Raw genomic sequence first — 24,852 nt, forward strand, 5'->3', positions numbered from 1 at the left:
TGGCACGCAGTGAGACTGAACCCAGAACCATGTGGTTGGGAAGCAAGCCTCTTACTACACATAATATATGACAAAGATGGTGGGATAGGCTGGAAGTATAAGGTAAGTGATGACGTATGAACGGTCAAGGGGCCTTGCAAGTAAGACAGACATGTGAGCAGAAGGACAACTAGTGCGTATGACTTTTGCTTTCGGGCTTTCGCTTGGGACAGACATGGTGACCCCGCAAGAGTTCAGGGAAATTGGCGTTAGGTTCTGGCCAGAGGTTAGGTCGGTGTATCCTAAGTGGACAGTATAAATGTTGCGAGAGGACCCATGTGACAGATGAACCAAGCTTTTTAGCCCATTTCACACACCTGCTTATACCCACTGATCCACTGACTTGTACGAGTTAAGGCAGCTGGTGTATATATATATATACAAACATATATGCTGTGTGTAGCATCGTGTGAAAGAGGGAGGCTAGTATATATTATATAAAAAAAACTTTAAGGCGCTGCTCCAGCATGGCCGCAGTCTAATGAATGAAACAAGTAAAAGAAAGAAAGGAACATGAGAAAAAAAAACCCATACATTTCGTACGTATACCTGCGGCTAAAGACACGCAGCTAGCTTTACTGATTGAGTGTGACAAGGGACGGATTGATGTCTAGCAAGATATATTTAAACGAAGTCTATGAAAAGCATTCGACAATCCAGAATCGACCCACCCTCTCTGATCGAAGTAACCAAGTCTCGAAGGTAAATTCTTCCATTTATTGTGAGATGATGGGGGGTGGATTGGTTCGCAAAAGTTTTGCTTCGTCTCGACGTTTCCATGGAACCTTTGATTTCTTTGTAGGATGCCAAGAAGATTCCGTCCAGATTCTCTGTTGTCGGCTGAATTCCTGATTGTTGTTTCTAAGTTATTTGGGGATGTAAGGTCGGTGGAGTTGCCTCCCCTTGTCCGTCTCTGGTTTGTGTTCGATAAGCCTGGGTTCATTTCTGTGTATGTTTTTGGTTTATTTTCCTTCAGCAAGGGCTTATCCGATGCCTATTCTACGATGAACTGTGTTTCGTAGTTAATAAACAAATTGCTTTGTCTTTGCCAGCCTTGTAGCGAGTTTGTTTCTTCAGCTTCACAAGTTGTTTGCCACAGTTTAAAGACACTTTCCAAGCGTTGACCATCTCAATGTTTCTTTAATTCGTTGTAGATTTCCTCATCTATGTTCTTCAATTTTTCTTCATTGCTCAGCGCTCTAAGCTTAAGCAGTTCTATTTCTGTCTTCATGTTTTCCAAGTGTTAGTTTCTCCCATAATTGTCTTTGTTCGTCCTGTTCGTTTACAATACGTTTAATTTGGAGTTTATGAGGCAGAATTTAACCAGTGTTCATAAATTTCTGGCTTGTGCTTGTTTTTGATCATGTTCCAGAAAGTAACCTTTCTGGCTTTAAGTTTTTCATTCTATATGTGTATAATGCGGTTTTTAGTTGCTAGTGGAGGGGGATGGGCTTCTATCTTGTGTATCATCTTTAGGTGGATTTTCATTTAAGCAATTATTATGTGGTAAAGAATGAAGAGTGGTGCATAATTTGGACAAATGTTGATTGAGCTGTTACAGGGATTGTTCTTCCTCTTGTGTGGAGCGAGTGAGTTCATCAGTGTTGCTAATCAAAAGTCTCAAATTCGTGTTCATCTCTCTCAGTTCCTTAAGAGTCTCTTCATTCCTTAAGAGTCTCTTCGTCTCAAGAAGATTAAGTTTGTCCAAAGACACCTGGAAAAGGTTTAGTTTTTGAAAGCATTATATTTCGGTTGCCTACTTCCATGAGAGTTACCTTGTCTGTTGGAATACATTTTTAGATTACTGGCGTGTACAATACATGCTCACACATGTATGTATGTATATATATAGATATATATATATATATATATATGTATATATATATATAGGTAAGTGGTAGGTTTGCCTCGATCCTTCAGGGGTAGTCTGAAGCATCCAAGCAACCAGGGGATGTTTAAATCCGGAGGCACTCCTGGGGATCACCTGTATGGGTACCGTCATGGGAAGAGGGCGTCCAGAGGCAGGTAATATGTTGCTTAAACCGTAGTTTATGCATTTACTTGGAGGACAATCAGTAAGTTGTCATAATAGTGTTTGGAGTGTGGATATGTGTATACATATGAGTACGTACATGCACATATATGTTTGTGTGTGTATGCCCATATACATGTTTGTGTGAGTGTGTATGTATGTAGACATTATGAACACAGGAGGTGTTTCTTTCTTTTTTTTATAAATCTCCTTTTACAAAACCACTACATTATAGGGATGTCAAAAAACCGACACCAGCCCCTAAGTGATGGCCTTGAAAAATTCTGTTTTAGTCGAATGAATCGAATCCAGCACTTATTTTGGTCTGCTTTGCTGAACTGCTAGGTTATAGGAGCATAAACACCAACACCAGTTATCAAGCAGTGATGGGAGACAGACACACAGACATGAGGAGACACACACACACATATATATATTCGATGGGCTTCTTTCAGTTTCCATCCACCAAAACCACTCACAAGGCTTTGGTCGGCTTGAGACTATAGCAGAAGACACTTGCTCAAGGTGGCACGCAGTGAGACTGAACCCAGAACCATGTGGTTGGGAAGCAAGCCTCTTACTACACATAATATATGACAAAGATGGTGGGATAGGCTGGAAGTATAAGGTAAGTGATGACGTATGAACGGTCAAGGGGTCTTGCAAGTAAGACAGACATGTGAGCAGAAGGACAACTAGTGCGTATGACTTTTGCTTTCGGGCTTTCGCTTGGGACAGACATGGTGACCCCGCAAGAGTTCAGGGAAATTGGCGTTAGGTTCTGGCCAGAGGTTAGGTCGGTGTATCCTAAGTGGACAGTATAAATGTTGCGAGAGGACCCATGTGACAGATGAACCAAGCTTTTTAGCCCATTTCACACACCTGCTTATACCCACTGATCCACTGACTTGTACGAGTTAAGGCAGCTGGTGTATATATATATATATACAAACATATATGCTGTGTGTAGCATCGTGTGAAAGAGGGAGGCTAGTATATATTATATAAAAAAAACTTTAAGGCGCTGCTCCAGCATGGCCGCAGTCTAATGAATGAAACAAGTAAAAGAAAGAAAGGAACATGAGAAAAAAAAACCCATACATTTCGTACGTATACCTGCGGCTAAAGACACGCAGCTAGCTTTACTGATTGAGTGTGACAAGGGACGGATTGATGTCTAGCAAGATATATTTAAACGAAGTCTATGAAAAGCATTCGACAATCCAGAATCGACCCACCCTCTCTGATCGAAGTAACCAAGTCTCGAAGGTAAATTCTTCCATTTATTGTGAGATGATGGGGGGTGGATTGGTTCGCAAAAGTTTTGCTTCGTCTCGACGTTTCCATGGAACCTTTGATTTCTTTGTAGGATGCCAAGAAGATTCCGTCCAGATTCTCTGTTGTCGGCTGAATTCCTGATTGTTGTTTCTAAGTTATTTGGGGATGTAAGAGAGGTGCAATTGCATCCCCTTGTCCGTCCCTGGTTTGTTTTCGATAAGCCTGGGTTCATTTCTGTGTATGTTTTTGGTTTATTTTCCTTCAGCAAGGGCTTATCCGATGCCTATTCTACGATGAACTGTGTTTCGTAGTTAATAAACAAATTGCTTTGTCTTTGCCAGCCTTGTAGCGAGTTTGTTTCTTCAGCTTCACAAGTTGTTTGCCACAGTTTAAAGACACTTTCCAAGCGTTGACCATCTCAATGTTTCTTTAATTCGTTGTAGATTTCCTCATCTATGTTCTTCAATTTTTCTTCATTGCTCAGCGCTCTAAGCTTAAGCAGTTCTATTTCTGTCTTCATGTTTTCCAAGTGTTAGTTTCTCCCATAATTGTCTTTGTTCGTCCTGTTCGTTTGGAATACGTTTAATTTGGAGTTTATGAGGCAGAATTTAACCAGTGTTCATAAATTTCTGCCTTGTGCTTGTTTTTGATCATGTTCCAGAAAGTAACCTTTCTGGCTTTAAGTTTTTCATTCCATATGTGTATAATGCGGTTTTTAGTTGCTAGTGGAGGGGGATGGGCTTCTATCTTGTGTATCATCTTTAGGTGGATTTTTATTTAAGCAATTATTATGTGGTAAAGAATGAAGAGTGGTGCATAATTTGGACAAATGTTGATTGAGCTGTTGCAGGGATTGTTCTTTCTCTTCTTTTCCTCTTCTTTTCCTCTTGTGTGGAGCGAGTGAGTTCATCAGTGTTGCTAATCAAAAGTCTCAAATTCGTGTTCATCTCTCTCAGTTCCTTAAGAGTCTCTTCATTCCTTAAGAGTCTCTTCATTCCTTAAGAGTCTCTGCGTCTCAAGAAGATTAAGTTTGTCCAAAGACACCTGGAAAAGGTTTAGTTTTTGAAAGCATTATATTTCGGTTGCCTAGTTCCATGAGAGTTACCTTGTCTGTTGGAATACATTTTTAGATTACTGGCGTGTACAATACATGCTCACACATGTATGTATGTATGTATGTATATATATATATATATATATATATATATATACATACATATGTATACATACATATATATACATACATATATATATATATATATATATATATATATATATATATATATATATGTATATATATATATATATATATAGGTAAGTGGTAGGTTTGCCTCGATCCTTCAGGAGTAGTCTGAAGCATCCAAGCAACCAGGGGATGTTTAAATCCGGAGGCACCCCTGGGGATCACCTGTATGGGTACCGTCATGGGAAGAGGGCGTCCAGAGGCAGGTAATATGTTGCTTAAACTGTAGTTTATGCATTTACTTGGAGGACAATCAGTAAGTCGTGATAATAGTGTTTGGAGTGTGGATATGTGTATACATATGAGTACGTACATGCACATATATGTTTGTGTGTGTATGCCCATATACATGTTTGTGTGAGTGTGTATGTATGTAGACATTATGAACACAGGAGGTGTTTCTTTCTTTTTTTTATAAATCTCCTTTTACAAAACCACTACATTATAGGGATGTCAAAAAACCGACACCGGCCCCTAAGTGATGGCCTTGAAAATTCTGTTTTAGTCGAATGAATCGAATCCAGCACTTATTTTGGTCTGCTTTGCTGAACTGCTAGGTTATAGGAGCATAAACACCAACACCAGTTATCAAGCAGTGATGGGAGACAGACACACAGACATGAGGAGACACACACACACATATATATATTCGATGGGCTTCTTTCAGTTTCCATCCACCAAAACCACTCACAAGGCTTTGGTCGGCTTGAGACTATAGCAGAAGACACTTGCTCAAGGTGGCACGCAGTGAGACTGAACCCAGAACCATGTGGTTGGGAAGCAAGCCTCTTACTACACATAATATATGACAAAGATGGTGGGATAGGCTGGAAGTATAAGGTAAGTGATGACGTATGAACGGTCAAGGGGCCTTGCAAGTAAGACAGACATGTGAGCAGAAGGACAACTAGTGCGTATGACTTTTGCTTTCGGGCTTTCGCTTGGGACAGACATGGTGACCCCGCAAGAGTTCAGGGAAATTGGCGTTAGGTTCTGGCCAGAGGTTAGGTCGGTGTATCCTAAGTGGACAGTATAAATGTTGCGAGAGGACCCATGTGACAGATGAACCAAGCTTTTTAGCCCATTTCACACACCTGCTTATACCCACTGATCCACTGACTTGTACGAGTTAAGGCAGCTGGTGTATATATATATATACAAACATATATGCTGTGTGTAGCATCGTGTGAAAGAGGGAGGCTAGTATATATTATATAAAAAAAACTTTAAGGCGCTGCTCCAGCATGGCCGCAGTCTAATGAATGAAACAAGTAAAAGAAAGAAAGGAACATGAGAAAAAAAAACCCATACATTTCGTACGTATACCTGCGGCTAAAGACACGCAGCTAGCTTTACTGATTGAGTGTGACAAGGGACGGATTGATGTCTAGCAAGATATATTTAAACGAAGTCTATGAAAAGCATTCGACAATCCAGAATCGACCCACCCTCTCTGATCGAAGTAACCAAGTCTCGAAGGTAAATTCTTCCATTTATTGTGAGATGATGGGGGGTGGATTGGTTCGCAAAAGTTTTGCTTCGTCTCGACGTTTCCATGGAACCTTTGATTTCTTTGTAGGATGCCAAGAAGATTCCGTCCAGATTCTCTGTTGTCGGCTGAATTCCTGATTGTTGTTTCTAAGTTATTTGGGGATGTAAGGTCGGTGGAGTTGCCTCCCCTTGTCCGTCTCTGGTTTGTGTTCGATAAGCCTGGGTTCATTTCTGTGTATGTTTTTGGTTTATTTTCCTTCAGCAAGGGCTTATCCGATGCCTATTCTACGATGAACTGTGTTTCGTAGTTAATAAACAAATTGCTTTGTCTTTGCCAGCCTTGTAGCGAGTTTGTTTCTTCAGCTTCACAAGTTGTTTGCCACAGTTTAAAGACACTTTCCAAGCGTTGACCATCTCAATGTTTCTTTAATTCGTTGTAGATTTCCTCATCTATGTTCTTCAATTTTTCTTCATTGCTCAGCGCTCTAAGCTTAAGCAGTTCTATTTCTGTCTTCATGTTTTCCAAGTGTTAGTTTCTCCCATAATTGTCTTTGTTCGTCCTGTTCGTTTACAATACGTTTAATTTGGAGTTTATGAGGCAGAATTTAACCAGTGTTCATAAATTTCTGGCTTGTGCTTGTTTTTGATCATGTTCCAGAAAGTAACCTTTCTGGCTTTAAGTTTTTCATTCTATATGTGTATAATGCGGTTTTTAGTTGCTAGTGGAGGGGGATGGGCTTCTATCTTGTGTATCATCTTTAGGTGGATTTTCATTTAAGCAATTATTATGTGGTAAAGAATGAAGAGTGGTGCATAATTTGGACAAATGTTGATTGAGCTGTTGCAGGGATTGTTCTTCCTCTTGTGTGGAGCGAGTGAGTTCATCATTGTTGCTAATCAAAAGTCTCAAATTCGTGTTCATCTCTCTCAGTTCCTTAAGAGTCTCTTCATTCCTTAAGAGTCTCTTCGTCTCAAGAAGATTAAGTTTGTCCAAAGACACCTGGAAAAGGTTTAGTTTTTGAAAGCATTATATTTCGGTTGCCTACTTCCATGAGAGTTACCTTGTCTGTTGGAATACATTTTTAGATTACTGGCGTGTACAATACATGCTCACACATGTATGTATGTATATATATACATATATATATATATATATATATGTATATATATATATAGGTAAGTGGTAGGTTTGCCTCGATCCTTCAGGGGTAGTCTGAAGCATCCAAGCAACCAGGGGATGTTTAAATCCGGAGGCACTCCTGGGGATCACCTGTATGGGTACCGTCATGGGAAGAGGGCGTCCAGAGGCAGGTAATATGTTGCTTAAACCGTAGTTTATGCATTTACTTGGAGGACAATCAGTAAGTTGTCATAATAGTGTTTGGAGTGTGGATATGTGTATACATATGAGTACGTACATGCACATATATGTTTGTGTGTGTATGCCCATATACATGTTTGTGTGAGTGTGTATGTATGTAGACATTATGAACACAGGAGGTGTTTCTTTCTTTTTTTTATAAATCTCCTTTTACAAAACCACTACATTATAGGGATGTCAAAAAACCGACACCAGCCCCTAAGTGATGGCCTTGAAAAATTCTGTTTTAGTCGAATGAATCGAATCCAGCACTTATTTTGGTCTGCTTTGCTGAACTGCTAGGTTATAGGAGCATAAACACCAACACCAGTTATCAAGCAGTGATGGGAGACAGACACACAGACATGAGGAGACACACACACACATATATATATTCGATGGGCTTCTTTCAGTTTCCATCCACCAAAACCACTCACAAGGCTTTGGTCGGCTTGAGACTATAGCAGAAGACACTTGCTCAAGGTGGCACGCAGTGAGACTGAACCCAGAACCATGTGGTTGGGAATCAAGCCTCTTACTACACATAATATATGACAAAGATGGTGGGATAGGCTGGAAGTATAAGGTAAGTGATGACGTATGAACGGTCAAGGGGTCTTGCAAGTAAGACAGACATGTGAGCAGAAGGACAACTAGTGCGTATGACTTTTGCTTTCGGGCTTTCGCTTGGGACAGACATGGTGACCCCGCAAGAGTTCAGGGAAATTGGCGTTAGGTTCTGGCCAGAGGTTAGGTCGGTGTATCCTAAGTGGACAGTATAAATGTTGCGAGAGGACCCATGTGACAGATGAACCAAGCTTTTTAGCCCATTTCACACACCTGCTTATACCCACTGATCCACTGACTTGTACGAGTTAAGGCAGCTGGTGTATATATATATATATACAAACATATATGCTGTGTGTAGCATCGTGTGAAAGAGGGAGGCTAGTATATATTATATAAAAAAAACTTTAAGGCGCTGCTCCAGCATGGCCGCAGTCTAATGAATGAAACAAGTAAAAGAAAGAAAGGAACATGAGAAAAAAAAACCCATACATTTCGTACGTATACCTGCGGCTAAAGACACGCAGCTAGCTTTACTGATTGAGTGTGACAAGGGACGGATTGATGTCTAGCACGATATATTTAAACGAAGTCTATGAAAAGCATTCGACAATCCAGAATCGACCCACCCTCTCTGATCGAAGTAACCAAGTCTCGAAGGTAAATTCTTCCATTTATTGTGAGATGATGGGGGGTGGATTGGTTCACAAAAGTTTTGCTTCGTCTCGACGTTTCCATGGAACCTTTGATTTCTTTGTAGGATGCCAAGAAGATTCCGTCCAGATTCTCTGTTGTCGGCTGAATTCCTGATTGTTGTTTCTAAGTTATTTGGGGATGTAAGAGAGGTGCAATTGCATCCCCTTGTCCGTCCCTGGTTTGTTTTCGATAAGCCTGGGTTCATTTCTGTGTATGTTTTTGGTTTATTTTCCTTCAGCAAGGGCTTATCCGATGCCTATTCTACGATGAACTGTGTTTCGTAGTTAATAAACAAATTGCTTTGTCTTTGCCAGCCTTGTAGCGAGTTTGTTTCTTCAGCTTCACAAGTTGTTTGCCACAGTTTAAAGACACTTTCCAAGCGTTGACCATCTCAATGTTTCTTTAATTCGTTGTAGATTTCCTCATCTATGTTCTTCAATTTTTCTTCATTGCTCAGCGCTCTAAGCTTAAGCAGTTCTATTTCTGTCTTCATGTTTTCCAAGTGTTAGTTTCTCCCATAATTGTCTTTGTTCGTCCTGTTCGTTTACAATACGTTTAATTTGGAGTTTATGAGGCAGAATTTAACCAGTGTTCATAAATTTCTGGCTTGTGCTTGTTTTTGATCATGTTCCAGAAAGTAACCTTTCTGGCTTTAAGTTTTTCATTCTATATGTGTATAATGCGGTTTTTAGTTGCTAGTGGAGGGGGATGGGCTTCTATCTTGTGTATCATCTTTAGGTGGATTTTCATTTAAGCAATTATTATGTGGTAAAGAATGAAGAGTGGTGCATAATTTGGACAAATGTTGATTGAGCTGTTGCAGGGATTGTTCTTTCTCTTCTTTTCCTCTTGTGTGGAGCGAGTGAGTTCATCAGTGTTGCTAATCAAAAGTCTCAAATTCGTGTTCATCTCTCTCAGTTCCTTAAGAGTCTCTTCATTCCTTAAGAGTCTCTTCGTCTCAAGAAGATTAAGTTTGTCCAAAGACACCTGGAAAAGGTTTAGTTTTTGAAAGCATTATATTTCGGTTGCCTACTTCCATGAGAGTTACCTTGTCTGTTGGAATACATGTTTAGATTACTGGCGTGTACAATACATGCTCACACATGTATGTATGTATATATATAGATATATATATATATATATATATATGTATATATATATATATAGGTAAGTGGTAGGTTTGCCTCGATCCTTCAGGGGTAGTCTGAAGCATCCAAGCAACCAGGGGATGTTTAAATCCGGAGGCACTCCTGGGGATCACCTGTATGGGTACCGTCATGGGAAGAGGGCGTCCAGAGGCAGGTAATATGTTGCTTAAACCGTAGTTTATGCATTTACTTGGAGGACAATCAGTAAGTTGTCATAATAGTGTTTGGAGTGTGGATATGTGTATACATATGAGTACGTACATGCACATATATGTTTGTGTGTGTATGCCCATATACATGTTTGTGTGAGTGTGTATGTATGTAGACATTATGAACACAGGAGGTGTTTCTTTCTTTTTTTTATCAATCTCCTTTTACAAAACCACTACATTATAGGGATGTCAAAAAACCGACACCGGCCCCTAAGTGATGGCCTTGAAAATTCTGTTTTAGTCGAATGAATCGAATCCAGCACTTATTTTGGTCTGCTTTGCTGAACTGCTAGGTTATAGGAGCATAAACACCAACACCAGTTATCAAGCAGTGATGGGAGACAGACACACAGACATGAGGAGACACACACACACATATATATATTCGATGGGCTTCTTTCAGTTTCCATCCACCAAAACCACTCACAAGGCTTTGGTCGGCTTGAGACTATAGCAGAAGACACTTGCTCAAGGTGGCACGCAGTGAGACTGAACCCAGAACCATGTGGTTGGGAAGCAAGCCTCTTACTACACATAATATATGACAAAGATGGTGGGATAGGCTGGAAGTATAAGGTAAGTGATGACGTATGAACGGTCAAGGGGCCTTGCAAGTAAGACAGACATGTGAGCAGAAGGACAACTAGTGCGTATGACTTTTGCTTTCGGGCTTTCGCTTGGGACAGACATGGTGACCCCGCAAGAGTTCAGGGAAATTGGCGTTAGGTTCTGGCCAGAGGTTAGGTCGGTGTATCCTAAGTGGACAGTATAAATGTTGCGAGAGGACCCATGTGACAGATGAACCAAGCTTTTTAGCCCATTTCACACACCTGCTTATACCCACTGATCCACTGACTTGTACGAGTTAAGGCAGCTGGTGTATATATATATATACAAACATATATGCTGTGTGTAGCATCGTGTGAAAGAGGGAGGCTAGTATATATTATATAAAAAAAACTTTAAGGCGCTGCTCCAGCATGGCCGCAGTCTAATGAATGAAACAAGTAAAAGAAAGAAAGGAACATGAGAAAAAAAAACCCATACATTTCGTACGTATACCTGCGGCTAAAGACACGCATCTAGCTTTACTGATTGAGTGTGACAAGGGACGGATTGATGTCTAGCAAGATATATTTAAACGAAGTCTATGAAAAGCATTCGACAATCCAGAATCGACCCACCCTCTCTGATCGAAGTAACCAAGTCTCGAAGGTAAATTCTTCCATTTATTGTGAGATGATGGGGGGTGGATTGGTTCGCAAAAGTTTTGCTTCGTCTCGACGTTTCCATGGAACCTTTGATTTCTTTGTAGGATGCCAAGAAGATTCCGTCCAGATTCTCTGTTGTCGGCTGAATTCCTGATTGTTGTTTCTAAGTTATTTGGGGATGTAAGGTCGGTGGAGTTGCCTCCCCTTGTCCGTCTCTGGTTTGTGTTCGATAAGCCTGGGTTCATTTCTGTGTATGTTTTTGCTTTATTTTCCTTCAGCAAGGGCTTATCCGATGCCTATTCTACGATGAACTGTGTTTCGTAGTTAATAAACAAATTGCTTTGTCTTTGCCAGCCTTGTAGCGAGTTTGTTTCTTCAGCTTCACAAGTTGTTTGCCACAGTTTAAAGACACTTTCCAAGCGTTGACCATCTCAATGTTTCTTTAATTCGTTGTAGATTTCCTCATCTATGTTCTTCAATTTTTCTTCATTGCTCAGCGCTCTAAGCTTAAGCAGTTCTATTTCTGTCTTCATGTTTTCCAAGTGTTAGTTTCTCCCATAATTGTCTTTGTTCGTCCTGTTCGTTTACAATACGTTTAATTTGGAGTTTATGAGGCAGAATTTAACCAGTGTTCATAAATTTCTGGCTTGTGCTTGTTTTTGATCATGTTCCAGAAAGTAACCTTTCTGGCTTTAAGTTTTTCATTCTATATGTGTATAATGCGGTTTTTAGTTGCTAGTGGAGGGGGATGGGCTTCTATCTTGTGTATCATCTTTAGGTGGATTTTCATTTAAGCAATTATTATGTGGTAAAGAATGAAGAGTGGTGCATAATTTGGACAAATGTTGATTGAGCTGTTGCAGGGATTGTTCTTTCTCTTCTTTTCCTCTTGTGTGGAGCGAGTGAGTTCATCAGTGTTGCTAATCAAAAGTCTCAAATTCGTGTTCATCTCTCTCAGTTCCTTAAGAGTCTCTTCATTCCTTAAGAGTCTCTTCGTCTCAAGAAGATTAAGTTTGTCCAAAGACACCTGGAAAAGGTTTAGTTTTTGAAAGCATTATATTTCGGTTGCCTACTTCCATGAGAGTTACCTTGTCTGTTGGAATACATTTTTAGATTACTGGCGTGTACAATACATGCTCACACATGTATGTATGTATATATATAGATATATATATATATATATATATATGTATATATATATATAGGTAAGTGGTAGGTTTGCCTCGATCCTTCAGGGGTAGTCTGAAGCATCCAAGCAACCAGGGGATGTTTAAATCCGGAGGCACTCCTGGGGATCACCTGTATGGGTACCGTCATGGGAAGAGGGCGTCCAGAGGCAGGTAATATGTTGCTTAAACCGTAGTTTATGCATTTACTTGGAGGACAATCAGTAAGTTGTCATAATAGTGTTTGGAGTGTGGATATGTGTATACATATGAGTACGTACATGCACATATATGTTTGTGTGTGTATGCCCATATACATGTTTGTGTGAGTGTGTATGTATGTAGACATTATGAACACAGGAGGTGTTTCTTTCTTTTTTTTATAAATCTCCTTTTACAAAACCACTACATTATAGGGATGTCAAAAAACCGACACCGGCCCCTAAGTGATGGCCTTGAAAAATTCTGTTTTAGTCGAATGAATCGAATCCAGCACTTATTTTGGTCTGCTTTGCTGAACTGCTAGGTTATAGGAGCATAAACACCAACACCAGTTATCAAGCAGTGATGGGAGACAGACACACAGACATGAGGAGACACACACACACATATATATATTCGATGGGCTTCTTTCAGTTTCCATCCACCAAAACCACTCACAAGGCTTTGGTCGGCTTGAGACTATAGCAGAAGACACTTGCTCAAGGTGGCACGCAGTGAGACTGAACCCAGAACCATGTGGTTGGGAAGCAAGCCTCTTACTACACATAATATATGACAAAGATGGTGGGATAGGCTGGAAGTATAAGGTAAGTGATGACGTACGAACGGTCAAGGGGCCTTGCAAGTAAGACAGACATGTGAGCAGAAGGACAACTAGTGCGTATGACTTTTGCTTTCGGGCTTTCGCTTGGGACAGACATGGTGACCCCGCAAGAGTTCAGGGAAATTGGCGTTAGGTTCTGGCCAGAGGTTAGGTCGGTGTATCCTAAGTGGACAGTATAAATGTTGCGAGAGGACCCATGTGACAGATGAACCAAGCTTTTTAGCCCATTTCACACACCTGCTGTAAAGCGGTTGGCATTTGGAAGGGCATCCAGCTGTAGAAACCTTGCCAAATCAATTTGAGCATGGTGCAGCCTCTTAGCTTGCCAGTCCTCAGTCAAACCGTCCATGGGAAGCAGAATTAAATGATGATGCTTTATTCACAATTTTATAGACTTCTCTCTCACGCTTCCCCTCTTTTTCTCTCTTGTTCTTCACTTTTCCCTTCAACCAATCACATGAAGAAGGCATTACAGTCAGACGAAATAACTATGGAATAAGACTGAGTTAAAAAGAATTCCACGTTTCACTCGCAGCCTCCCTGACTTCAGCCAATCACATGACAGCCTCACGAATGGGCTGAGTAACGGAGGAAGAAGCAGAATTATTATAAGATTGAATTTTCGTTACCAACCCGGCTGAAACTGGCTCTGGCTCCAACTACAAATGTTGTGTTGTTTTTAGAAGTTCTCAATTAAAATCTCCCACCATACCTTAGTCACGTTCTGTTCCTAAAACTGGCTGAATGATAACTGAGTTATTCAACACAGAGCATCTCGAAATAAATGCACCACTGGGAATGATGTATATTGGCTAATACTGGGTTGGGTACACAAGAAAGTTTTAATATAGAGTTGCACATATTAGTGGATGATCAGTTTGTAATTCTGGATCATTTCCTTGTATCCAGAATAATGTGGCTCCTGGCCTTGCCCGGTTCCATGGTGGTAATGTAAAAAGCATCCTGAACACTATTTATTTATTTACTTATATATTTATTAATTTATTAATTTATATATATATATTTCTTATTTATTTATATTTTTATTTATTTATATATATATATATTTATATGGTGTGGCTCCTGGCCTTGCCCAGTTGCTCCCAAGATGTCCAGCCGATGCCAGCAGACAAAATGGATGGTAAATGAGGATAGAATTTATCTATTTTGTATTGTTATTTTGTCTTTTTCGGGATTTGTGGTTTTATTGTCTAATCTTTTTTTTTTTTTTTTTTTTTTTCTTTGTCTTTGCAGCTTTTCCACATAGATGTTGGTATATATAACATTATACATTACATAAATGTGTATGTGCGTGTGTGTGTACAACATGTCCATATACGCATGCATATATACACAGACTGAGAGAAGAAGAAGAGGAGAAGGGGAGTTAGCTGCCTGCTTATATTTGTACTGATGATGTTATTGAAATTACAATAATTATTATTCTTATTAATCTCCCTTCCAACATTCTTGCCTCCTGTTTTCATTTCTTCCTTATTCCTCCTCTTCCTCCCCATCATACCACAACCTCTGACCCCTTGCTGCTTCTCCTTAACCATTTATAGACACGCTCGTGCACATAGACGTCATCTGCCAAATTTCTTTTCTGCTGTGGTGGCGGCAGTGCTGGTGTTGTCCTTTTCTCTCACTATCAGCTTGGTGTAATAATATTTTTCCTTCATAAATGGTAGCTGACCGCACCATACAGTAAGGTTTTAGCAAAGTTGTATTGGAATAATGGGGCTGGGGAGCGGGACATCTTTAAAAATGTGTGTGTGCATGCGTCTTTCTGTAAAAATATATACAAGTTGGGGGGGGGGGGGGCAAAGGTGATGTGCCAAGATTAAGACTCTAATATCTCTATTGCACATTTCAAAAACAACCCATTTATATTTAATTAGAAAGCAAAACAAATTAGCAAATGTCTGTAGCTTTTATTCTTCGTTGCATGAGGAATATCAACTCCCTGTGACAATGTGTGCACGAATTTCTTTGGACTTTTTTTCTTTTTAAAGCCTCTTTCTGACAGAGACATCTCGGTGGTGAGGGGTCCACTTTGCTATGTGTTGGGCACACCGTATTGCATGAACTTCTCGAACAAATTGACCGGCCGTTGTATGCGATGTTGCTTTTTCTCACGATGCTTTTGGTTGGAGATGTCCACAACTGTTCTGTTCGGTTTTGTTGCACCATCACAACCAGACTGAAAAACAAGTCCAATGTGCTCCGGAATTGTCAAAGACGTGTTTCAGTTTTTCTAAAATGGAGTGAAATAAAATAATAATAATAATGATTTCTTGTTACTCTTATCAAACTCATTGGGCCCCAGGTTAAGCTAAACTCTCCTTATTCTCCCCACCAAAGTGAGGGAGTTTGTGTGTGCTCAATGTTTTCCCATTAGATAGTCTGGTAGGTCTGTTGTCCCTTCATTTAGTTCCTTAGCCATCATAACTGCCCCCGTTTCTCTCTCTCTCTCTCTCTCTGCCTCTTCAGTATGTATGTGTTGGGGGAGTCTGTAATGTCGTCATGGTTACTGTTTTTTTTTTTTCGTTTGTTTTTTCACCACCACAGCTTTACTATTAACAATATTTCAGTCGCATTTTTAAATCTGATAATTTCAGGGCAGGAAACTCATGATTGTCACCTCATCCCTCCCTCCCTCCTTATTTCTAATATCTTTCTAAATTCTGTTGCTACAACTACTTTGACGACGACGACCACCACCCACAAGTACTGCTACTACTACTACTACTGTCATGTCTCTGAATCGGCAGAGCGTGAGACAAAAGGTGCTTTATGGGTAGGTAAGTCTGTTTCCCTTGCTAGCTTTGAATCTGTCAAAATACAGGATGGGCCCAAAGTCACACACTGAGACCCCCCTCTCCCCCATATTTCAAAAACAGCACTTTATGGTTAATTACAACACAAAACTAATTAGGAAATGTCAACATCCTGATTACAAGGGTTCGAAACATTCACCATTTGCAGATTTTTTTATTGTTTGTTGTACAAGGAACAGAATTTCCTGCACATATCTTTGCACAGGTAGGGGAGGGGGCAACCATTGGTATTTGTCCTGCACACTGCATGTTGCATGGACTCTTTGCACTAATCAGGCACAGGCTGTGTGGTAAAGAAGCTTGCTTTCCAACCACATGGTTCCTGGTTCAGTCCCACTGTGTGGCAGTTTAAATAAGTGTCCACTAAGCCTCGGGCCAACCAAAGCTTTGCAAGTGGATTTGGTTGACAGAAACTGAAAGAAGCCCGTCGTGTGTGTATATATATATATATATATATATATATATATATATATGTGTGTATGTACATGTGAGTGTATCTGTCTGTCCCTGCCACCATTGTTTGATAGCCGATGGTGTGTTTACGTCCCCCGTAACTTAGCAGTTTGGCAAAAGAGATAGAAAAAATAATTCCTAGAGTCAATTTGTTCGACTGAGAGGCAGTGCTCCAGCATGGCTGCAGTCATGTGACTGAAACAAATAAAACAATAATCGACCAACAGTGTTTCAATGTTACACAAAATAATAATGATGATTAATAGTAGTATAAGATGTTATATTTTCGTGTGTGACTTTGGCCCACCCTGTACCCAGAAATATGACCACCACCACAAAAAATAATAATTTTTTTTGCTATTGAAGTATCGAACGGGGTAGACAACTCTAGATATGTTTTGCTCTTATTTGACCTCCGTGAATTACAGCTTGTTTTTGCCAGATGGTAAGATGCATCTGTATACACACACATGTACATACATGCTGCTGCATACAGATAGAGAGATTTGAGTGCACACGGAATTACATTGTGTGTGCATGGTGCGAGATATATAAATTCTGTGCACAGATACTTGATTGCACATGTATATCTCTAGTCTTTAAACATATTTAAAGCTGTGGTCATGCTGGGGCACCACCGTTGCCTGTGCTACACTATTATTTGGAACCTCCTCTGATAGGTGGCATTTGGTCAATGAGAGAGTCTGATCACTGCTGCTCTCACCTGCCGTGAAGTAGTCTCATCTGGAACCCTTGGCAGGAAGAGACCCCGTTTTGTGTGTATATATATAAATCTTGTGTGATCTTAGTTATTGTCTGGTTGCTTGAGGAGGTCAATAACACTGAAACCTATCCAAGGTTGTCCCCCCACTATTGCAATTTATTTTAATTTCTAAACCTTTTTTCTCATTTAATTTACCTTTGTTGGGTTCGTTCTCTTCAAATGAACCTTCATACTTAATTACTTCTTTTCTCGTTATGGATGTAACTTTTAATTGAAATCTCTTGTTTCTCTGTAATAAAAGTCAGTGGTAGTTTTAACTCTGGGGCAGTGTTCCAACCATGGCCATCTCGTCTTAGAGGGGAATATCTAGCATTTTAATGTATTGTTTCTTTATTCAAAGCAATTAGAACGGAAGGGTTGATTGGTCACTATATCTAGCGAGGGAGAGGTTAGTAGTTGTAGTGTGAAGCACAGCAGAAGCTGTTGTAACCATTAACAACTTGGATCATTACCATAGTAACTGGTTGTGGTGGTAGTAACAGCAGTTTGGGTTAGTGGATGTCTAAGTGCACCTTAGTAAGTGGTTGATGGAAGGTGACAGCAGAAGCAACTAGTGGTCAAGGGTCCTTTTTCTTCTTCCTCCCATCCACTCCATGCCAATCACTCCCCCCTTCTATCATGTATACATACCTCTTCCTTCTACCTTCATCATTTCAATTTCAACTCTATTTTGAGAGGAAAAAAAAAAAAAAGTATTGACCCTCCCACTGACAGTGTTTGTCTTTTTTATTTGACTGGTGGGTCCACCTGCTGTGTGGTCCTGATCCCTTTCGTCTTTGGACAAAAGGATTCTAGCTGTAGTGAATTATTTTGACTGTGGCCATGTTGGAGCAAATCAACCCTGGGACTTCTGAAGCCTAGTACTTATTATTCTATTGGTCTCTTGTTAAACTGCTAAGTTATGGGGGACGTAAACACACCAACATTGGTTGTCAAGCGATGGGAAAGTGTCTTCTACTTATAGCCTCAGGCCAATCAAGGCCTGGAGGAAGCCTGTCGTATCTATGTGTATGTTTGTCTCTCCACCATCGCTTGGCAACCAATGTTGGTATGTTTAGCAAAAAGAGACGGTACTAGACTTACAAAGTGTATGTCCTGGGGTCGAATTGGTTTGACTGAGCATGGCTGCAGTCAATTGACTGAAAACAAATAAAAGAATGTCTACATAGTCTTTTTTATCATCGAAAATATGTTTTTCTCGAATAAAAAAAATCATTTAAAGATGTTTTTTGTTGAATAAATAAAATAAAAACCACAAAAATTATGCAAAGAAGAAGAATCGACTGCAACAGGAAGAAGAAAACACGTCTTAATCCAGAAAATCCCACGGTGGGACGCGCGGAAGGTAATAATGTCAAATCGATAATGTTTATAGTATAACCAATAGGTGAGGAGTAGCTAAAAAAAAAAAAACGACGCCATTATAAGGCCCCCCCCCCCTTTAAAAATTTTTCCGGGTTTTGACACTTTAGCGACATCAAATCTCGAAAATTTTCTGGAGAAAATCTGGGGAATCGATGTCGCTAAAGTGTCAAAACCCGGAAAAATTTTTAAGGGGGGGCCTTATAATGGCGTCGTTTTTTTTGTTTTTTAAACATACTCCTCCCGTATTTTTCGATTTTCTGGTTATCGGAAAGACACCGGGTTTCCTACACATTTTTTATTATTATTTCCAGGTAATTAAATAATATTTTTTGGAAATGCTTCGCTTAGGGAACAATTGGATCTTGTCGCGTTGGTTTCAAGGGAGGTAACTCTCTGCATGTTCCATTCTGTTTGGTGGTCAAGAGATAAATAAAATAAAACTATATCTACGTTGTGATTTCGAATCCTGGCTTTGTCAGCTTTATTTTTCAAGTTTCTACAACATTTAAGTATGATAATTTAGTGTCTACAATGTCTGTGTATATATTATGAATCGAGTAATGTATGTGTATATATTATGAATAGCGTAATATATGTGTATATATTATGAATCGAGTAATGTATGTGTGTATATTATGAACCTAGTGATCTATGTGTGTGTATATATTATGAATCGAGTAATGTATGTATGTGTATATATTATGAATCTAGTAATGTGTGTGTGTGTGTGTGTGTAAATATTATGAATCGAGTAATGTATATGCTTGTGTGTATATATTATAAATCTAGTAGTGAGAGTGTGTGTGTATATATTATGAATCTAGTAGTGTATGTATATTATGAATCTAGTAAGGTGTATGTGTATTATGAATGGAGTAATGTATGTATGTGTATATATTATGAATCGAATAATGTATGTACTTGTGTGTATATATTATGAATCTAGTAATGTATGTGTATATATTTGTCAGCTTTATTTTTCAAGGTCAATAAAACAGTATGAAGCGAAAGTGACATATCGATTACAATTCAATCAACAGAAAATTAGCATGCAAGTGGCTCAGTACTCCGCAGACACGTCTTCTTCACGTAATTTACAAAGAAATACAATGTGACGAGGCCGGTCCCTTTGAATTACAGGTGTAAGTGATTTTTGCCAGGTAAGTGGACTGGGGCACGGTGAAATTAATGTTTAAGTGGCTGTGCATTCCACAGACGTGTTCCCTGTGAACGGTTTTCGTCGAACGAATCAAACTTAATAAATTATCGAAAAGAAAATAAAATGTCTGGTCCTGGGGTTGTAAACAAGTGATGGCGGATACAAATACTGACTGAAACCGGTCACAGAAATAAGACAGAGAAAGAAATAAAGACCGTAAGGAGTGGATTTGGTAGGCGGAAACTGAAAGAAGCCCGTTGTATATATGTATGTGTGTGTATATGTTTGTGTGTCTGTTTGTCCCCACCTCCCAACATCGCTTGACAACCGATGCTGGTGTGTTTACGTCAACGTAAATTAGCGGTTTCGGCAAAAGAGACCGATAGAATAAGTACCAGGCTTACAAAGAGTAAGTCCTGCGGTCGATTTGACCGACTATAAAGGCGGTGCTCCAGCTTGGACGCAGTCAAAAGGACTGAAACAAGGAAAAGAGTAATTTTAACGAGTTCCTACCGCCATCTTCACCGCCATTGCTATGACAAACCAACAACAAACACCAGCGCCATCTATCTGTAACGTCTCTATTTTACTCTGGCTTCTCCGAGTTACTTCCCTTTGTTTCTCTGCGATCAGAATCTTTATTTCGCTGGACGAATGTGTTTTAGCTTCTAAGATCCTTCTGGGACCGATTATTAATTAAAAGACGAACATTGAGGGGTCAATGTAATTAACTACCCCCGCCCATGCGTATAATTGAAAGGATTACGAACATTATTATTATTTTTAAAGGCAGAATCGTTAGCACGCCGGAGAAAGTGCTTAACGGTGTTCAGTCCGTCTTTACGTTCTGAGTTCAAATTCCGCCGATGTCGACTGTTCCTTTCAACCTATAAGGGTTAGGGTAATTAAAACGCTAGGGGGTCAACATAATCGACTAGTCCCCTCCCTCAAAATATGTAGGTGTGTTTGTGTGTCTGTGTTTGTCCCCCCACCATCGCTTGACAATCGATGCTGGTGTGTTTACGTCCCCGTAACTTAGTGGTTTCGGCAAAAGAGAATAAGTATTAGGCTTACAAATCTCTCTATCTGCATGCAGCAGCATGTATGTACATGTGTGTGTATACAGATGCATCTTACCATCTGGCAAAAACAAGCTGTAATTCACGGAGGTCAAATAAGAGCAAAACATATCTAGAGTTGTCTACCCCGTTCGATACTTCAATAGCAAAAAAAAATATTATTTTTTGTGGTGGTGGTCATATTTCTGGGTACAGGGTGGGCCAAAAGTCACACACGAAAATATAACATCTTATACTACTATTAATCATCATTATTATTTTGTGTAACATTGAAACACTGTTGGTCGATTATTGTTTTATTTGTTTCAGTCACATGACTGCAGCCATGCTGGAGCACTGCCTCTCAGTCGAACAAATTGACTCTAGGAATTATTTTTTCTAAGCCTAGTACTTATTCTATCTCTTTTGCCAAACTGCTAAGTTACGGGGGACGTAAACACACCATCGGCTATCAAACAATGGTGGCAGGGACAGACAGATACACTCACATGTACATACACACATATATATATATATATATACACACGACGGGCTTCTTTCAGTTTCTGTCAACCAAATCCACTCGCAAGGCTTTGGTTGGCCCGAGGCTTAGTGGACACTTATTTAAAGTGCCACACAGTGGGACTGAACCAGGAACCATGTGGTTGGAAAGCAAGCTTCTTTACCACACAGCCTGTGCCTGATTAGTGCAAAGAGTCCATGCAACATGCAGTGTGCAGGACAAATACCAATGGTTGCCCCCTCCCCTACCTGTGCAAAGATCTCTGCAGGAAATTCTGTTCCTTGTACAACAAACAATAAAAAAATCTGCAAATGGTGAATGTTTCGAACCCTTGTAATCAGGATGTTGACATTTCCTAATTAGTTTTGTGTTGTAATTAACCATAAAGTGCTGTTTTTGAAATATGGGGGAGAGGGGGGTCTCAGTGTGTGACTTTGGGCCCATCCTGTATTTTGACAGATTCAAAGCTAGCAAGGGAAACAGACTTACCTACCCATAAAGCACCTTTTGTCTGACGCTCTGCCGATTCAGAGACATGACAGTAGTAGTAGTAGTAGTAGCAGTACTTGTGGGTGGTGGTGGTGGTCGTCAAAGTAGTTGTAGCAACAGAATTTAGAAAGATATTAGAAATAGGGAGGGAGGGATGAGGTGACAATCATGAGTTTCCTGCCCTGAAATTATCAGATTTAAAAATGCGACTGAAATATTGTTAATAGTAAAGCTGTGGTGGTGAAAAAACAAACGAAAAAAAAAAACAGTAACCATGACGACATTACAGACTCCCCCAACACATACATACTGAAGAGGCAGAGAGAGAGAGAGAGAGAAACGGGGGCAGTTATGATGGCTAAGGAACTAAATGAAGGGACAACAGACCTACCAGACTATCTTAATGGGAAAACATTGAGCACACACAAACTCCCTCACTTTGGTGGGGAGAATAAGGAGAGTTTAGCTTAACCTGGGGCCCAATGAGTTTGATAAGAGTAACAAGAAATCATTATTATTATTATTTTATTTCACTCCATTTTAGAAAAACTGAAACACGTCTTTGACAATTCCGGAGCACATTGGACTTGTTTTTCAGTCTGGTTGCGATGGTGCAACAAAACAGAACAGAACAGTTGTGGACATCTCCAACCAAAAGCATCGTGAGAAAAAGCAACATCGCATACAACGGCCGGTCAATTTGTTCGAGAAGTTCATGCAATACGGTGTGCCCAACACATAGCAAAGTGGACCCCTCACCACCGAGATGTCTCTGTCAGAAAGAGGCTTTAAAAAGAAAAAAAGTCCAAAGAAATTTGTGCACACATTGTCACAGGGAGTTGATATTCCTCATGCAACGAAGAATAAAAGCTACAGACATTTGCTAATTTGTTTTGCTTTCTAATTAAATATAAATGGGTTGTTTTTGAAATGTGCAATAGAGATATTAGAGTCTTAATCTTGGCACATGACCTTTGGCCCCCCCAACTTGTATATATTTTTACAGAAAGACGCATGCACACACACATTTTTAAAGATGTCCCGCTCCCCAGCCCCATTATTCCAATACAACTTTGCTAAAACCTTACTGTATGGTGCGGTCAGCTACCATTTATGAAGGAAAAATATTATTACACTAAGCTGATAGTGAGAGAAAAGGACAACACCAGCACTGCCGCCACCACAGCAGAAAAGAAATTTGGCAGATGACGTCTATGTGCACGAGCGTGTCTATAAATGGTTAAGGAGAAGCAGCAAGGGGTCAGAGGTTGTGGTATGATGGGGAGGAAGAGGAGGAATAAGGAAGAAATGAAAACAGGAGGCAAGAATGTTGGAAGGGAGATTAATAAGAATAATAATTATTGTAATTTCAATAACATCATCAGTACAAATATAAGCAGGCAGCTAACTCCCCTTCTCCTCTTCTTCTTCTCTCAGTCTGTGTATATATGCATGCGTATATGGACATGTTGTACACACACACGCACATACACATTTATGTAATGTATACCCCCCCCCCCCCCCGGCCCATCAGGAATCACTGCAGAGATGCTCAAAATATCTGGCAGTGTTGGCTATAGCCTAGTCACCCGTATTACGAACCAGGTGATACACGAAGGAGTCATACCCAATGACTGGTGTAGCAGCATCATAGTCAACTGCTACAAAGGTAAAGGGGACGCTTTAGATACAAATAATTACAGAGGCATCAAGCTGTTAGATCAGGTTATGAAAGTTACAGAGAGGGTCATAGCCCAACTAATTAGGGAGCGAATCAATTTAGATGAGATGCAGTTTGGGTTCGTGCCAGGTAAAAGCACTACTGATGCCTTATTTCTAGTGAGACAGTTGCAAGAGAAATACCTAGCCAAGGATAAACCTCTGTACCTGGCTTTCGTTGACATGGAGAAAGCCTTTGACAGGGTCCCCCGATCCCTTATCTGGTGGTCAATGAGGAAACTTGGGATAGAAGAATGGCTAGTGAGAGCTGTGCGAGCCATGTACAGAGAGGCGGCCAGTAAGGTGAGGGTTGGAAATGAGTACAGCAATGAATTCCGGGTAGAGGTAGGGGTCCACCAAGGTTCCGTCCTCAGCCCCCTATTATTTACCATAGTCCTCCAGGCAATCACAGAGGAGTTCAAGACAGGTTGCCCCTGGGAGCTCCTCTATGCTGATGACCTTGCCCTAATTGCGGAGTCACTATCAGAACTAGAGGAGAAGTTTCAGGTGTGGAAGCAAGGTCTAGAATTGAAGGGCCTTAGAGTCAACCTAGCTAAAACCAAAATCCTAATAAGTAGGAAGGTAGATAAAACACAAACCCCTTCAGGTAGATGGCCCTGCTCAGTATGTAGAAAAGGAGTAGGTAGTAACTCTATAAGATGTACCCGGTGCAAGCTATGGACACATAAGAGGTGCAGCAACATCAAAGGCAGGTTAACTAGCAAGTTAGTTTTTGTTTGTGGCAGATGTTCAGGTGCAATAAAGACTGCAAACAAACAGGAAACAACTTCTATCTCATTCCAGGGTGAAAAACTAGAGGTAGTCGATAGCTTCCGCTATCTGGGCGACCAAGTTAGTAGTGGGGGTGGGTGCGCTGAAAGTGTAGCTGCTAGAATAAGAATAGCCTGGGCAAAGTTTAGAGAGCTCTTACCCCTGCTGGCGACAAAGGGACTCTCACTCAGAGTAAAAGGCAGACTGTATGACGCATGCGTACGAACAACCATGCTACATGGCAGTGAAACATGGGCTGTAACTGCTGAGGACATACGTAAGCTCGCAAGGAATGAAGCCAGTATGCTCCGTTGGATGTGTAATGTCAATGTGAATACCCGTCAGAGTGTAAGTATCTTGAGAGAAAAGCTGAACATTAGAAGCATCAGTTGTGGCGTGCAAGAGAGACGATTGCGCTGGTA

At 40.3% G+C, this 24,852-nt stretch overlaps 2 long non-coding RNA genes across 2 annotated transcripts in view; one reads left to right on the top strand and one right to left on the bottom strand.

Annotated features, from left to right (window-relative positions):
* LOC149129219 (uncharacterized) overlaps nt 1-18,567 on the top strand; it is a 93,257-nt gene extending 74,690 nt beyond the window's left edge. The window contains exon 2 of the long non-coding RNA XR_016240212.1: nt 14,524-18,567. This is a non-coding gene — a long non-coding RNA (uncharacterized LOC149129219). The remainder of the gene's footprint in view (nt 1-14,523) is intronic.
* LOC149129220 (uncharacterized) lies at nt 15,189-23,459 on the bottom strand. Its single transcript, XR_016240211.1, has 3 exons — nt 20,384-23,459; nt 17,482-18,485; nt 15,189-15,526 (listed from the first exon to the last, which is right to left on the bottom strand). It is a non-coding gene; the product is annotated as an uncharacterized LOC149129220 (long non-coding RNA).
* Nucleotides 23,460-24,852: the final 1,393 nt, after the last annotated feature.

The sequence above is a fragment of the Octopus bimaculoides genome, unplaced genomic scaffold, assembly GCF_046866305.1.
Source record: "Octopus bimaculoides isolate indiv1 unplaced genomic scaffold, ASM4686630v1 contig99, whole genome shotgun sequence".
Taxonomy (NCBI): domain Eukaryota; kingdom Metazoa; phylum Mollusca; class Cephalopoda; order Octopoda; family Octopodidae; genus Octopus; species Octopus bimaculoides.